Genomic DNA, 17,661 nt, shown 5'->3' with positions numbered 1-17,661 from the left:
AGCAAAAATATGCTATTAAAACTAAAAAAGATTTATCCCTTCTCAAACATGAATTGAATGCCTAATACTTACCACTATTTGTTTCTAGATACTGAAGCTATAGCAATAAACAAAATAAGCCCTTGCAGAGCATGCATTATTGTTAGGAAAAGATAGATCAAAACAAAAAGTAAAAATTTATTATATTAGATGATGATCATTATTACTACGAGAAACATAAAGAAGGGAAATGAGATTTACAATGTTGAAAAGATGTAATTTAACTATGATAGTCAGGGACAAATTACTAAGAAAGTGACTTTGTATGAAGTCCAGAAAGAGAGGAGTATGTGTGGCACAGGTAGATGTGGGTTAAGATGATTCCAGAGTAGGAAGTCACAGGTTTAAAGTCTAAAGAAGTATAGCAGCATCTTATTTTAGGCAACCATTGGGAGTCCGGTGTAAGGAACAGAATAATTTGAGGGACTGATAGTAGATGATGACAAAGAAGTTGATATGGTGCAGGGTTGTTGGCCATTGCATTGAGTTGGGTTTTAACTCCAATGAAGTAAGAAGCAATTAGCATATTTGGGCAAAAGGGCTTAAATTGGCATTTTGCTATGTCCTGATTTGGCTTGGCTTCGTATTGTTTTGAGATCACTTTGGCTGTTGCATCACTCCACCACAGAATCTGCTGGGTTATAAAGCTCTAGTGGAATGTGTGACTCTCGGAGTGAGAGTCACAAAAGTCTATGAACAAGAAAAATGAGTGCGTGTCAGAGTATCCAAGGACAACTGGAAGAAAGGGTGTGGATGTGATATGGGAAAGTGGGAAGGAGAGGCCAAGAAAAGACAATAACTTGAGTGAATAGGAAAGTAGAGTTGAAACAGAAGAGTCTATTGTGAACAGGTCTTTTATTTGTTCATGGTCAGTAATGATGGCCTTTTAATTTACCAGCCATCCTATCTCTGATGGAGTTTGAAACCTATCTGGCATGTTTAGAAACCTGAATGGATGGGACTGAATAAAATAAGGAAGAAAGGCACTGGAAATGAATAAAGTTGCAAGAAATAAAGTGCAGTCAGGCATGGATAAGTTTGATACACAGATGAAATATTTGAGTTTGAGAATGAATAGCAGTATAAAGTTGTTGGGTGTCATTAATCAGGAACCTGCTATGGAATTCTACTAAAGAAGGTCTGATCATCATTGGGAAAATCTCATATTATAGCAATTTTACCACTACCAATAGCCCCAGTGCAAATGCCTTTCAGGGTTACTCCTTCTGGTAGAATAGCCCTTAGATAAGATATCAAATTTCCTTAAATGCTTGAGTTTGGTGTGACCAAGATATGTTACATGCTCAGCAAGTTCACTCACTTTTCCTGAGCATATGAAAGCATCATCTGCAAACATACCTTGCAGTACTGGACTAGTATTAGCCTGCAGAACATGAGGTGAAATATTGTGTGCCACAAATAGCCTGCTGTGTAACAATTATCACAGAAGATCCTAGGCTCAATGTTCCTCCTACATCCATGTGACTGGAAACAAGGATTCAGGGATGGAAAAGTCACATGATAGAAATAGCTGGGTTCCCCGAAACACTTGAAAGACTCAGGAGAGCTTCACAATCTACCTCAGACTATTATGTGAGCAAGACATTAACTATTATGTTAAACTACTGGAACTATTGGATGATATTTGAGGATTGTCACAGCAGCTACTATTACCCTGATTTGCTATACCTTCCTACTATTCCTGATGGACAGCAATTCTCAGACTTTTGTCATGATGTATAAATGCCAGTCTGCATCAAAGTGACTACAAGAAATGCAGGATCTATCTGTTACCATGGTGATTTCCACTGACCCTCTTCTATTTCTTTCTGAATGTATCTAGGATATTTGAGCTATTGCTTTCAAAACATTTTACTGATTAGCTTGAGGCTTCATGATTATCAGCAAAGATAATAAATGGTATGTGATATAGTTTAAAAAAATTATGTATTGATACAAACTTAGGACATTAAATCTGTTATATCTTCTTTATCAAATTATCACTTTTTAAAACATCCATCAAGCAAAATCCTGAAAAACATAAAACAAGATGCAAAGATTAGCTAGCTGTTAATCTCTTCTTCAGTTATTTTATCATTTATCTTGGAATGCCTTTCATTAAAAGTTATACTTGATAAACAGAAGGTAAATGTGACCTAGGGGCTCTAAGCATTAGAGAAGGTAGAAAATTTCATGTCTGGGGAGACTAAGACTTAAAAGATATAGTTAGAATTTGAGCTGAGTGCTTATTTTGGTTGGACAGTTAGAGGAAGAGCTGGTGGTAGAGTATTCTAAGCTTAGAAAACTAGGTATACTGAAAAATGGCACAGAAAACACAAGAGCTATTCAGATGATGGGGTAAACAGGCCCAACCAATGTAAAAGTATATATGTAAAATGTAAAAGTATAACAGAAAGGACTGGGAATGAAAGTAGAGAAAGGTTTTTTAAAGATTATCATACTAGGCTGTGGTTTGGTGAATTTTCTTCTATACAGTAAGTGTTGAAGTTTTTGAGAAAGAAAATGAGATTATCGAAAACACATTTTAAAATTTTATCTTGACAATATTACAGTTTATTGGATGAGGGAGAAATTAGCATTGGGTAGGAGAAAGAAATAACCTTATTATGTGTCAGCTTCTAGGATCTGAGTGCCACTGAAGCTTCTGTTGGCAGGTTGAAGAGAAGAGTGAAGTTGGAGACTCTCTCAGGGTTGAAGGAAAGGGAGAAGACAAGGGCAGTGTTTCTTCTTTAGGTGACTAAAAAAAAAATTGTTAATAGAGAAAGAGTGAAAATAAATGAGCTAATTGGGGTAATTATTCATAAGGAAGATAAATTTTGCTTCAAATATCTCCAGTTTGCAGTTAGAGGTAGGGCTGTATAGACAATTAGGGAAAGTGTGACAGGCATCTTGTGACATGCAGTGGTAAGGAAGAATCCTTGGTGCAAAATTACCAGCAGGATGGAGATTAGAAGCCTGGATAGAAGCATGTAGAACTCAAAGCTAGAAGTTAATGAAAACTGCCCCCTATTGTGCATCTTTTGGACAGTAACTGCAGAAAGAACAGTGTCCATTAGACCTAAAAACATTTCTCAAAGAAATATAAGATAAACTCATATTAATAAATGAGACAAATGTAATTAAACTGGCTGATTCATGAGTGGTGAGTTTATAGAAATGAAAAGTTATACACATTGAAGAGCACATAGTAAAGGATTTTGGATAGGCTTTGGCATTTGACAGGCTAGATTTATTTCCTAGCTGTGCAAGTTAATAGCTCTGTGACAAGGGACAAATTGCTTAAACTCTCTTTCTTCACTTTATTCAGCTGTAAATTTGGGATTATACAAAATGTCTACCTGATAGAGAGATCTTATGAGATCATGGATTAACACTTTTGAAGCAGTTAACATTGCCTCAGTCAGCTCAAGCTGCAAAGTACCATAGACTGTGGAGCTTAAAAAACAGAAATTTATTATAATTCTCAAGTTCTGGAGGCTGGAAGTTCAAGATCCAAGTACCAACATGGTTGGTTTCTGGCAAGGGCTCATTTCCATCTCCTGGTTTGTAGACAACTTTCTTCTCAAGATGTCCTGCTTGTCAGAGAAAGGGACAGGGATGGAAAGAGAGAGGGTAGAGAGAGACAGAAAGAGACAGAAACTGGTATCTCTTCTTCTATGAGTGTTAATCCTGTCCTGAGGACCCTGCCCTCATGATCTTACTCAAACCTAACTATCTTCCAAAAGCTTCATCTCCAAATCCCATTAAACTGGTGTTGGGACATTACTATATGAATTTGTGGGGGGAACACAATTCAGTTCACACCACATAGTCACAGATATTTAGTAAAATTTAATACATTGTATCATTGTTAGGAATATTTTCTTAGCCTAGTATTTTCTCTACCAATTTTACTGAGCTAAGACTCCCACAACTTCAGAATAAAAGATGTAATTCTAAAAAAGAATTCAGTCAAAAATTACATTTTATGAAGAAATGAAACTCTTACTCAAATCTCTATTAATCATCGTAGAAAGAGATGCAAGGTTTTGGGAATAAGTAGATGATTTGCAAACTCTTATCACCACAAAATTTTCAGATTAGAATGTTTTGCAAATACTGCTCTAATTGACATGTGTTGCATCTGAGAAATGCCAGCAAAATATAAAAACATCATTCAAGATTGTCACATAATTTAGAAAACCTTATTTATGCTAGGTAGCCCTTGACATACTAAATGCTGTCTTTCACAGTACTTTTTCTTGTAATTTTCTTTCTCTTTAATCTTGGGAAAATCATTAAGTATCTCCACATCTAGTTCAACCGGTAAAAAACTGCTTTCAAGTCACTGAATTATTAGAATTATCAGCCAAGAAATATATATGTGAAAGTTTAGTATGCGGCAACCTGGTTGAAAAGGAGAAGCTACTTAACTCTGCTGTTTCTGTGACATGTCTTGGTTCTCTAACTGCTGCCTATTGCCTCTGAGTTCCACCTGGCCCTTCTGCGTTTTGCCTGGACTGGGGCACTGGAGTAGTAATTACAGATTTCTTTGTCCCAAGCTAAAAATTTCCTTTTTTTTTTTAATGGAAACATTTTGTTTGCTCATTTGATATTTTTAATAACATGAACTCAACTAACTCTCCCAGGAGTTAAGTGCATGGCTAGTTTATACCCACAATTCCATAGTTTAATGTTGGCACAATGCTAGTGCTTAATAATTTTAGACATTAATCTCAAACTGTGGCCCCTAGAGAAAGGGATCCACCCCAAGACTCATTTTCTAAGGAAAAAGGTAATAATTTGTCTAGATTCCATTATAATGACTGTGCCGCCTTGGATAGAGTACAGAGTCACTGTGGATTAAAGCATCAGGGACACAGTTACAGTCTTTTCTTCCCCCCTCCCCCTTGCCTTCTTCCTGTAAAAGTAAACTAAAGTTGGACACATTCTCATCTGAGAGCAGGTCTGATCATTTCATTTCCCTTTCTCTGAGTGAATACAGAATAATAAACCAACTTGCCTGCATATTAAAAAGCCTGGCTCTCTTGACCAAACTCTTAAATCTGTCCCTAGTAGAGTTACCAATCTTACAGGTATCGGAATGAATCTAGCTTGGGGAAATAAGTCCCTTTGCTCTTGAATTTAAGTTTTCTTTATGCCAAAATCATTGGAATGATTTGAATAAGTTTGATAAGACTTTGTCTTTTTGGTGAACTTCATGCAGAGGATTTCTAGGATTCTATATTCCTATATCCTCTAGCAATAATACCAGTTTATTATCATAAAACCTCATCTCTCTTTCTAGAGGGAAATGGAAAAGGGGGACATTTTAAATCTTGGGAAGCTAGCTATTTGGACATCATATGGAAATCTTTAGAAAACAAAACAGGTACTTTAATTAATCATCTCAGATGCATGCAGTAAGTTTTCTACAATAAGGGCTCCCTTGATGCCTGAAATTTTCAGTGTCTTATTCCAGTTACCCTGTTGCCATTCTTCCTTCCTCCTGTGTTTCTCAGTTCCCTTGGAGGAAGTACAGAAGCAGACCTGGACTAAGGCTTCCTTTTATGCTCCCAGGCAATATTTAATTAAGTTCATCCAGCAGACAAGAGAGAAAAGGATATTCATCTGGAGATTCTTTCTCTCAACTGAATTACCAAATTCAAATAGTCACAGGTAATTGGAAGGTGTTTTCCCCTGTGAAATCAGCCTTCGAGGTAGAAAGCACCTGCTATCCCCAGCTGAGAGAATGCAGGAGCACTGAACTGAAATTGACATCTTTATTTTATTTCTCATATAGTTTGGCTAAGGAAATCTTTTGGTCCTTGTTTCTACTGTAATATAAATTTAAATATTTTGCCTCTGTTGGACTCTAGCCATGTATACAAACCCACAGAACATTAAATGGGGCCAAAACACTAATTATTATAAAAATTAATAGTTGAGTTGGAACTTAGTAATTAGTAAATAGTTATCCAGCTGATAACATGTTGCTTTTCCAAATGACAATTTGACTCATGTCATGGATTTCTGTTGCAATCCTTGGGAACCAAATTTATCTTGATTTCATTAAGTTAACTAAATAAATATGAATAAATATTACTATTCGGAAGAATGTCAAGTCTTCCCAGGATGCACTGGTAGTTAAAGGACCATGTTTGGAAAACTGGACCAGCTTCCTAGGCTTCCAGGAAATAAGAAACTCAGTTTTTAGCAATTCTGCAAGCATATAACTGCATTTGTACCCCATCTTAAATTTAACTGTAAATAAATACTGGCCATTCTTTTGCTTTAGTTTATTTTCACTGAATTATTGGGAAGGAGCTTCCAATTTACTGAACCTGGGTTACTGAACCTGAGTTACTTTCATTGTTTAGCAATAAGGAAAAATGGAGAACACAGGAGGATAAGGCTACTTCAACTTCTCCAATCAAAGAATTATACAGCCTTCCATAATCTGGGTAAAATGAAGAGTTCATCAAAATTCAAGTGGGAATTTGCATTCTATGTACCCAAGTTACAGAGATTACTGAAGCTTGATTTAATACTTTGCTATAATATAAGTGGTCTCATTACCGTCATCATCATAATTAACATTAATAAGCAATCACTTGCTTTCTAGCTCTATACTTTTATTTTCCCTAAACTATCATATTTTATGCTCTATCTATCTTATGAGATAGTTACTATTAATGTTCTTTTTATTAAAAATAGAAGAAATAAGGCTTAGAGAGTGTAAATGACTGGCTCAAGTTTACAGAGCTAGTATGTGGCAAAGTAATCTCAAATCTTAGGCTGTATGATTCCAAATAAACTAAACCTTGTGCATATACATGATTGCTCTCTCTGCCACTCTTAATTTTATTGATTTTAGAATATACTACATGCTTAACATACACTTACTGAATACTGTGCAGAACTACTCTGACATATAGCTGGCATTCAACAAATACTTACAGAATGAGTAAATGAATACATACCACATTTTCATTTAAAGACAAATTGTCAGGAGTTAGGTGACCTCCTCTCTAACTGAAGCTTGTGCTAAGCTCTGGATTATAATGAAATCAATGTATCCAATGAAATTAATGTATTCAGAGTGATGATATCACTGATTATCTGTGACAAGTTCTGCTTCCTGAAATGCTGAAGTTTGAACATAAGAGAAGCATGCCAAGGCAAGCATATAGAGCAGGTTTTATTTAAATGTAGTAATAAACCTCCTGAGAGGGAGAAGGGAACAATGGCTGGTATTCTGGTATCCCAAGAAGTGATAGCTCCCTGCATCTTGTATAGATTAAAGTCTTCTTTTTCTCCTGCTCTCTCCCACCACTTATCTCTTTCCTTCCTGCCTATAGGACTAGGTCCAGGAGATGCTGGTGGGTTGGGTCCAAGGTCCAAAAGGTGGGAAGCGCATGGGCAGGAGGAAGGGCCAAATGGAGTGATCCAGGAAGGTAGCAGCCCAGGAGGCATTAATTAGAAATTCCCTGTCGGCAGTCTTTTGGGAGGGGTAGGATAGGCGGTAATCTTGGTGATCAAAAAGCTCTGGAGACACTGATATTCCAATCTCCCGGGGTGGTCTCCAACTTCCCAGATCCAAACTGGCCTCCATTTTCTCCATTCTACCTAATCACCTATCTATCCTAACTGCCTGTCATTAATTCTGGGTTCAGTGATAAGGTGGATATAAGATTTAAATGACAACTTATCTTTGTTACTTGTTCTTAAACACGATAATATTTTAGAATTTAGAGAAGATTATTTATAATTGAAAAGTATGTGAATCATTTATTTTCTTTTACTCCACAAATTTCCACTTCGATCTTTTTAACTGGAATAATCCTAGAGACTAATCAGGGAAGAGAAGTATTTCAGACACAGTGTAAAAACATCTGGAGAGTGACCAGAGTTAACATACCTAAGGGCCAGATCCCACCTTGACCTCCAACATTAGTAACCTGAAGGCTAAAATTTAGGAATTCTTTTCCAAAGACAAAAATGGCTCAATTCTGAATTGCTTCACTATAGATCAATATTAGGTTAGAATGAACTAGCTCAGTTCTTTGGAACTGGTAGACTCCATCTTCAAATCTGTACATTAAAAATTAATATTAGCCTATTATAATTATAAAATGGTTCATACTTCCTCTTGCTCTTTCATTCACTTGCTTTTTCTTCATCCTGAAATATTATGGTGGTTGTTATTTTATAAATGAACAAACTAAAGCTGAAACAAGTGTATTATCTTGCCCAACCAAGAACATACAACTGACAAATGAAAAGCTATAATTTGAATCCAAGCCTCTAAAATCGTGTTTTTATTATGTTGTGCCATTGACTGTAAATGCAAAACATTAGGTTGAGAAAATGCCTGCCACTAAACCCAATTTGGAGTTTTGCAGAACTACATGAAGCAGTAAAAATCATTTTCTCACTGACTAACCTCAAGGAAATTTAGTTTTCTGGTTTACATGTTACTGGATCTTGACTTTGACATACATTAATAAATGCCAGTGCATTGCAAGGTGGAGTGTTAGGTACCCCAATGACATATATGTTGGAGTGGAGTGGAACTGCAGTTAAGCCTAGGAGTTAATGTTTCAGAGCCCAGTTTCTTAGATTATATCCTTCCTTGATTCTCTATGTTAGTACAGTCCCAGAGTATTTGAAAAGGTTTGTGTTCCAGATGCTAACAATGCTTTCAAAAATGGGTGTTTCAATCTGTTTGTCCTTAGAAAATTTGTGCGACCTATTTGAACCTCAGCTTTCTTAAATAAAAATATAAGGCTATTGATAGTATCTGCCTACAGGAGTTTTCTATAGTTAACTACAAAAAACAATGCTTTCTCAATAAATATTACCCATTACCATTAGTCAAAATATTTTATGTGTGATCTCTCATTTGCTCCTGAGTGCTACCCTCAAAAGTTAGTATGAATGATTAATTCCCATTTTCAGATGGAGGAAAATGACATTTATAAGAGTGACCTTTTTGTATGCTTCGGAAAGTTTATTCTGTGGAGTTCAATTAAACTAGATTTGAAATTCTACTTTACTACCTTTATGCCATTGAATATTTCATGCTCACTCTCTGAGCCCAAATTTCCTCAGCTAAACATGGGCAGAAAATAATGGTGAGTTTTTAAGGATTAAATAGGTGATGAATGTAAAGCACCTAGAATCTTGCATTGGTGGCTCACGTTCTTCTCCCTTATCTCCTCCTCCAATGATTTCCTTTGAAATATTTCAGAATAAAATGGCTTAAAGAAAATGTTCATTGTCACGGCTCAAAGTAACCTTGCACTGATTTAAAAGTAATATGTATAATAAAGAATTTAGTGCCCTTATTTCGGTAAGTAGCACACTCAGTTAATACTCTCATGGAAATGATCTAATGTTTGTCCTCTTCCAAATCTACATTATACCCTAATCAAGTCTTTTGTATCAGAGATGATCTGTCATATGTAAAATTTGTGAACTCTACATTTTGTGATTAAAGTCTTCACAATAGGTTTGTGTATGGCAATGTAATGCATTTTTTCAATTTTCTACCTCATTGTGATTATAGTGCTTTTTATAAAAGATGGGGTTCTCATTTAGCATGCTTGTTATTTTTAATCAGAAGTAAAAATCTTAATGGAACCTAATTTTTTTGCATCCCTTATTGTAAGAAAAGTAAAGTTTAGAATTTTCATGAATTAACAAGTGCAATAATTCTCAAAGTTTCAAAAGTGAGGAATTCAGATATCTCAGACTAATCTAGTAATCTCTTGTATGTAAATTGTGCTAAGTGTACAATAACACTAGCAAGTTTCTGGTTACTTATTACGTATTGGGGGCACATGACTTCTATATGTGTTGTCTCCAATTCTCACAACTCTACAAAAAGTATTATTTTTCTTGTTTTCAAAATGAGATAGTCTTGAAAAAAAAAAAAACTCAATTCTACCTGGGAAACTCTGTTAAATGGTCACAGTAAAGTGACCATTGGGCTGTATTGTAAAGTATGATAGGAAGATAATCAGATCAAGATGGGAAAGTCTTTGGAAAACAGCATGATACACAGTTAAGATAAAACTTCTGGAAAAGAATGGTTACAGTGACAATAAGACAAGGAAGGTCAAGTGGGAAGATCTGGTCTAGAAGTTTGGTCTTAATATTGTAAAAATATTGGAAGGCCATGGTTTTTCTACACATTCTTTCAATTAATAGCATAACCACTAGCTTTGACATCTCTGTGAAATTCTTCCTTCATTTAACACACCCTATGGAAGGTCCTCAAAATATTGTAATGTGGTTGGGCACAGTGGTTCACACCTGCAATACCAGTTGCTCCGGAGGCTGAGGCAGGAGGATCACAAGTTCAAAGCCAACCTCAGCAACTTAGCAAGACCCTAAGCAACTTAGCAAGACCCTGTCTCTAAATAAAATATAAAAAGGGTTGGGGAAGTGGCTTAGAGGTTGAGTGCTCCTGGGTTCAATCCCCAGTACCCTGCTCCCACCCAAAAAAAATACTGTAATGTGAATGAAAATATGTTATCTGAAATAACATATCCATCAGAAGGCTGCCACAGGCTGTTCGTGATGCTCACAATTTAAATTTAAAATTTGGTGTTCTGCATATAGAGGCATATAATACTCCCTGTAGAGTTCCCTGAAGGGAGCTTTTCTTTCTGCAGTTGCTGTGTTCATTTGCATTTCATGAGCATTTAGAGGTCAACTGCCTGCATTTCAGACACAGTTATAAATTGAAAACACTGTGGACATTAGAAATTGGTGTCTCTACAGGCACTTGGGTATACAACTCCATTTCCCAGTGTTTCCAGGCCACCTGACATCAAGTGGGCCCATAAAGTGTTAGGCAAGGGGACAAAAGACCTACGTGATGTCAGCAATTAACCCAGTCCTTTCATAGATGCTTTTTTTCCTACTTTATATCACTAGCCTCTTTCCAAGACCTGGATCACGTAATCAGTCCTTTATTTCATTAATTTGAATGTATACTTCCAAGACACTACCCACATTTTTTAAAATACCATTCATTCCTCTGTTGGGCACATTTTACATTATGTTCTATACAATAAATCTACTTCACATTCATGCATTCACCCATCATCCAAAGCATCCCTGACGTACTATAGATAATGTTGAGCACTGTTCTAGGTACTGGAAACACAATGATAAACAAGATCAATGTGTACCCTATCCACAGAGGACTGATTGTCTATTCCAAACTGATCTCTGGACACCATTGTATATGTAGAGGTTTTCAAAAAAAAAAAAAAAAAAGGTATTTAGTAAATGTTAAATAAAGGAATGGATTGTCCACTCTAAACCCCAGTCTTAGGAAGTATGGAGGATATTAGGTGAGCATGATGGTTTTAGCCTTCATGGAGCTCATACTCTGTAGTGGGCACAGACAGGTACTTAGATAATTCTAGTGTGTGACAGAAAGTATTGCATGCTGTAATAGAGGTATAAGCACATTTCTGTGAGAGCACACAATGGCAAAAGATTAATTCTGGTTTGAGGGGATGCTCTGCTCTTCTGTCACAGCAGGAAACAAATTATTGTGTCATCTGCTGTATGCAACTGGAATCCATTTGCCATATGCATAAAGAATGAGTAGATTCATAAAATAAATTAGGGTAAGGGAGAATTTGTTTCACTGCAGTTTTTTATTGAAATACTACAGTTCATTTTTGAAGAGCATCTTCCATATTTATAATCACTTTCTTAGAAAGTGCTAGAATCCCTTCCCCTTTACCTTCCTTTCTCTTATTATTTTTTCCTTACTAATGGGTGCACAGTATGTACTGAGGACAATCTGAAAGTATTTTAGTGCCTAAAACAAGGGCTAAAACCAAGAATTAACTTGGTTCTTTTTTTTTTTTTCTTAAATAATCTATTACCTATTTCATTACTCCACAGTCATGAGTTAATTTGCTAAAACATTTTTAAATCATAATTACCTTTCAATATGAAAATAGCACTACTTAAGGAATTAGGAGACAAGAATCTAGGGCAGCTGCCATTAGATAAAGGTAAGTTTTAGAGAACTACTTTGTCCCTCTTGGCCTCATCTTCCTCATCTGGAAAATTGCTTTATTGGACCAAACTAGGTCACAATTTCAGATGAGAATAGTGGGCAGAGAGTTTATATAAAAGAGAAGAAAGTCAGCATTTGCCATGTGAGACTGTGGTGCCAGTGTTGTTACATCTTCTGATTTTTCAAGAATCTACAAAGTTGGTTATATGAAATTTCAATAAAATAGCATTTAGGCAAAAATAATAATAATTCTATCCAAAGACCAAGTTCAGCCTAAGGGCTTTCTTTTTTCAGCCTCTACACTAAATACTTCTAAAATCCTTTGTGTCTCAGATGTTTTTTAACTCTGATTTGCTAACAGCCTTATTTCCCTTTGTTTAACGTCTACTAAGCTTCAAAGTTTTGGTTCCCCAGATGAATCAAAGAACATGTTTTGCAGGCTACAAAATTAAATTGTAATCACAGAATGGGGGGTTTCAGTTTCTGATAATCCTTTTGGAGGCTTCTGATTTGATTAAACAATACTAAAAATAGGCCTGAATATTAAATGCTGTAAATCAAGAATCCCATTTTGAACAAAGGGGAAAAAAAAAAAAAAGAAAAGCAGCTAGCAGCTTCTTTGCTTTCCTTTTGCCTCCTCAAACTGTTATAATCAGTTGGCAAATTTGAGTTGCCACAGAACCTCATGGATAGGTTAGGCCTGGCCCATGAAAACCTTAAAAGATCATCTTTGGGGCTGGGAATATAGCTCAGTTTGTGGAGTGCTTGCCTTGCATACACAAAACCACAGGTTCAATCCCCAGCACCATAAACAAATAAAAGTTGCTTTAAAAAAATCATCTTTGAGAACTAGACTCCTGAAGCAAGTCTAGTTCTTAGAAGTGCTAACATTCCAATTATACATGCTGATCCTTCCTATAGTTTAGTAGATAAGAAATCTGGTTAAAATGAATCATCTTATGATACACATTCAGGCCTTTAAGATTTACCTAATGAGATGAAGCCCTTGGACCCTAACAAGCTTCTATCACTGAGACTTAAACTTAAATGCTGAGTTAGTTTTGTATTGAGGACTGAGATTCTATCTTGCTTACGTTTATACCACCAGCATCCAGAAATCTGACATACTGTGGGGGACTCAATAAATGTCTTTATAATCAATAATTTAATCGTTGAATGAGTCAATGAATAAATTGACTAATGAGCCAGTATTTCTCTCTGGGACCAAAGCAACAAGAACAAAGGAAATGAATATAACTTTCTGAGTTTTATTAAGACACTAAACAAATAGTGTGTTAACCAAACAAGAGCAGGGAGTTTAGAATTGTAAACAGAAGAGGAGTAAAAGTTGGTGGGAGCCTAACATTACTCCCATCTGATCCTGCATGCTACTCTTACTCTCAATATCATCTCTTGGTTCTGGAAATTTGAAATATAATGTTGTGTAAATTTTCCTGCTGTTTGATGTTATGAAGAATATTGATTTGGAAAAAAAAAAAAGAAAGAAAACCGCAAGCAAAAACCTTGGTTAAGTTTGCACCTTCTTTGGTTTGCAGTTCCATTCTCACTTCAGTTTCCAAAGCTTTTCAGTGCTATCAGGGTTTGTCACACAGTGCTTCATCAAGTGGTGACTCTTGGACCTGTGCAGCATGCTGTCACATAGTTCAGTCCTCAGGATTTGGTATGCTGACTGAGGTCAAATTCATGCCTGCACAACTCAGAAGTACCCCAGTAGTTATATTCAATGATATAGGATTGTCGCGAGCAGTGAGTAAGAGAGGAATCAAGTTTGGTTCCAACAAGTGGATTTTATTCATGCAATGTACACTCAACTTAACATTCCTAATAATAGCATGTCATAAATACATTGAGGATTCACTCCCTTGTTTACCTAGAGTCCAATCCCCATGGTTACTCAATGCAATGTCTCTTAGCCAAGAAGTCAGTCAGCAGGACCGAGGGGATTCTTCTCAGCCATAGCCTCTCTCAGATCCTAGGATGTCTTTAGCTGTCCTTGGGTGTCTGATAAGCCAGAGACTGGGTGGCAGTAGTCACCACGGGAGAGGTGGTCAGTCATCTGGCCTCCGTGACAACAGTTGATCAGCAATCAGTGATGGAGTGGATAGCAGCCGGGGCAGTCAAGAGACAGAGCGATGTGGAGTCCTCTGGTCACAGTGCTGCTGACAGTTTGCTCCAAAAGTGCAGGGGTTTAAGTAGTGATTTTCAACACAGTCATGCTCTGGTCTTCATTGATAAAGACCAGAACATGACTAGACTAGGAGTCACCACTCAAATCATAGATAAAGGTTCATAATGGCATTGTTCAGGAATGTCATCCTGCCACACAGCAAGTTTGTCAGCAGGCGCCTTTACTTTAGTTTTACAAGTTCAGGCAAACACTAAATACAGCTTATTATTACTACATAACACACAACTATAGCAATTCCTATTATTTCCTTGTCTCGTTACAAGGATCTCTTTCTTGGGCTTCCCACTCTCCAGTATTTTCCTGCCTTTTCCCAGCTTCTAGCCTCTCTCACCCATCTCCTGGTCCTCTGGCTAGAACTCAGACTTTAGTTTCTACCTCTTCCTCACACTTTCTGTTCCTGCTACTGAATTGCCATGGGAGGCAAATAAGAAGAAGCTAAGGAAGTGGAAAAGTAACAGGGGAATTCCTCACATCCTTGAGACATGGTTCCTTTGGTATCAGAGAAGGGTTCCCACCCTTAGGTTATAGGTACCTTCCTAGAACTACAGGCTCTATCATTACTACCTGCCACTATCTCCTTGGCAAGGACACCTAGGGAGTAAGATAGGAAAAAACAAATACACAGAAATAAAATTTATTCCATTCCCTCTAATTTGTAGGTACCTTCTTTCTGTTTCTCAGTCTAGAAATAAGGGACTTAGAGTATTTTCTGCTTGCAGGCAGTGCACAAGATCCATGTCTTAAGCTGCTTTTAAGTCCACAAATATTAGAGGAAAAAGACTAAGAAATTCATGCCTACTTTATGAACATTTTGATTTTATCAATCTGCTTGTTTCCATGTATTTTTCAGGATGCTCATCTAATTATCTAATTCTCGTCATTCTGCCCAGAGTGTTTAGTTGCATTCAATGGAAAAAACAGTAGAGTGTGCTTCATTTTGATGGGACCAGAATTTCCCCCGTGTATTTTTATTAGATGGTGAAAATACGTGAAATAGCTTAAAGGGATCAACTGGTCCACCTGACAGATCCTGTTACAAATTAGTGTTGCTATTTCATTTTGTTGAAAAAGATACTATTCTACAAAGAAATGATTTCTCTGTTTAACTGATTTGACAATCTGAGGGACAGACCTGGTATTTTGTGACACTCTTGGAGGCAGTCTCTCATCCATATGCTCTTATTCATGTATTCAGCATATTTTAGTAATGCCAATTATGTGTCACATGCTATGCTAACTACAAGGGCTACATCTGTGAACAACTTTAGAAAGTTCATAGAGTACTGGAAGCCAGTAAGAACTCACCACCAGAGCTATAAAGAGAAGAAAGCAGAACCTGAAATCAGGCTAACGGCTAATCTGCACATAGGTAATTTCTTTATAGGTTGTTCATCATTATGATGAAAACCAGCACCTATACTGTAGAAAAATGAAGCAGGAACTTAATTCTGGAGTGAGTAGAGGAGTGTTTTGTACAGTTTCTGATAGCAAGTGAGTTCTAGAGCTCACATGAATTGAAAATTTAAGTAGGAAATCTGAGGGAATGTGTGTTCCAGGTAGTGTGAGTATAATGCATAGAAACCCAGATACACGGAAGAGAGAAAATTCTATTATATGGATGCAAGAAGTTCAGAATATCTGGCATATAGAATAATAGATAAAAATAAATAAATTGAGGCCAGAATAATAAAGATATCAAAGCCAGGACAAGATTTGTAGGTATAATTTTGTCATCACCAGAATGGAAGTAAATGGATGGTTTAATTGACTAACAAAATCAGTTTTATTCTTTAAAAAGACCATTCTAAATATTGACATTGTGAATATATAGATTACTTAGAGCAGGTCAAGATCAAAAGCAATAAAATCTGTTAAAAGACTATTGCTTGGGGCTGGGGTTGTGGCTCAGTGGTAGAGCACTTGCCTAGCACATCTGAGGCACTGGGTTCAATCCTTGGTACTGCATTAAAAAATAAACTTATATCCATCTACAACTAAAAAAAATTTGAAAAAAGACTACTGCAGTAATTCAAGCAAGGAGTTAGCAGAAACTCTGGGATTGGTTAAATAAATGATACCACATCCATATGAAGCCCTTGAGCATCCTGCTTATAGGCATGCACTCTGGAGCTAGACTGTCTAGTTCTAAATCCTACTTCCACTGCATAGTAACCATGTGGCATTGGGTTAATTCACCATTCTATGCCCATTTCATTCATAAAAAGAGTTTTATTACATCTGGGATGTTATAAGAATTGAGTGAATATTGGTGTAGCAATGAAAACAATCCCTGTGGTGTTAAGCAATCCTCACTTACATAGCATTGGAAACACAGAAAGAGTATAGAATTAGAAGATGACAAAACATAGAACCATAGAGAATAAAGCTTTAAAAGCATGATAAAGAATTCAACATGGAGTCTGATATCTGTGATAGATCCAACCAATCAATCATGTTAGTTCTATTTTTCAAATGTTTCTTAAATGTGAACACCCCCCACCTTCTCTACTGCTATCACCATGAAAAGCAAGATAAAACAAAATAAAAACCCACCAACATCTATTGCCTGAGTCTATAACATTGGCCAACCAACTTATCTCCCTTCTTCACAACCTAAACAGCATTTTGGATTCCCCACCCCCACCAACCTGTTTCTCACTTCTCAGTTAATGGCACTTTAATCCATCAGCGCTTAAACTAAAAACCTAGACTCATTCTTGCTTCCTCTGTTTCCCTAATAGATTATATCCAATCCATTAGCACATCCTATTCCCTCTGCTTTCAAAATAGGTTCAGAATCCTACCTTTGACTAAACCACCATCATCTCTCAGAATTCTGCTATAGTATCCCAAACATTTTCCCCTCTTTTACCAATTTTATTCCATTTTCCATACAACAAAATAATTTTCAAATGGAAATTAGACAATATTCCAAAGTCTTATACTCTACTGTTTTTGCTTATCTCTCTTTCCTGACATTGTAGTTCTCTTCTCCTTATTCACCATGCATTAACCTTCTGAGAAATACAGCAAATCATTAGAAAGAACTATTACTGGACAAATTTCTTTAGTGGTGAATCCGTGTCTAATTCATCTTTGTTATTTTCCCCCCAGATCACCAATTGTGTACTTTATTTATACTCTGATTTCAATAAACATTTATTGATTTGATTATGACTTAATGACATTTAAATTCTATGTTTCTTCATTTCAAAATAGGCCCATTATGGAGAGAATATGGTTTGAGACTGGAAGTGGTAGGTGATAAATCATCAAATAGGTAAGTTGAGGTCAGATGGTAGAGGATCTAATTTTCTCAGTAAAGAATACTTTATAGTTTGGAGGCTGGAGATTTTTTGTG

At 36.4% G+C, this 17,661-nt stretch overlaps 1 protein-coding gene across 4 annotated transcripts in view; it reads left to right on the top strand.

Annotated features, from left to right (window-relative positions):
* The window catches only part of Grm5 (glutamate metabotropic receptor 5), a 462,620-nt gene that overhangs the window by 353,267 nt on the left and 91,692 nt on the right, over window positions 1-17,661 (top strand). The window lies entirely within an intron of this gene.

The sequence above is a fragment of the Sciurus carolinensis genome, chromosome 11 (genome assembly GCF_902686445.1).
Source record: "Sciurus carolinensis chromosome 11, mSciCar1.2, whole genome shotgun sequence".
Classification (NCBI taxonomy): Eukaryota; Metazoa; Chordata; class Mammalia; order Rodentia; family Sciuridae; genus Sciurus; species Sciurus carolinensis.
This window is presented reverse-complemented; position numbering and strand designations above follow the sequence as displayed.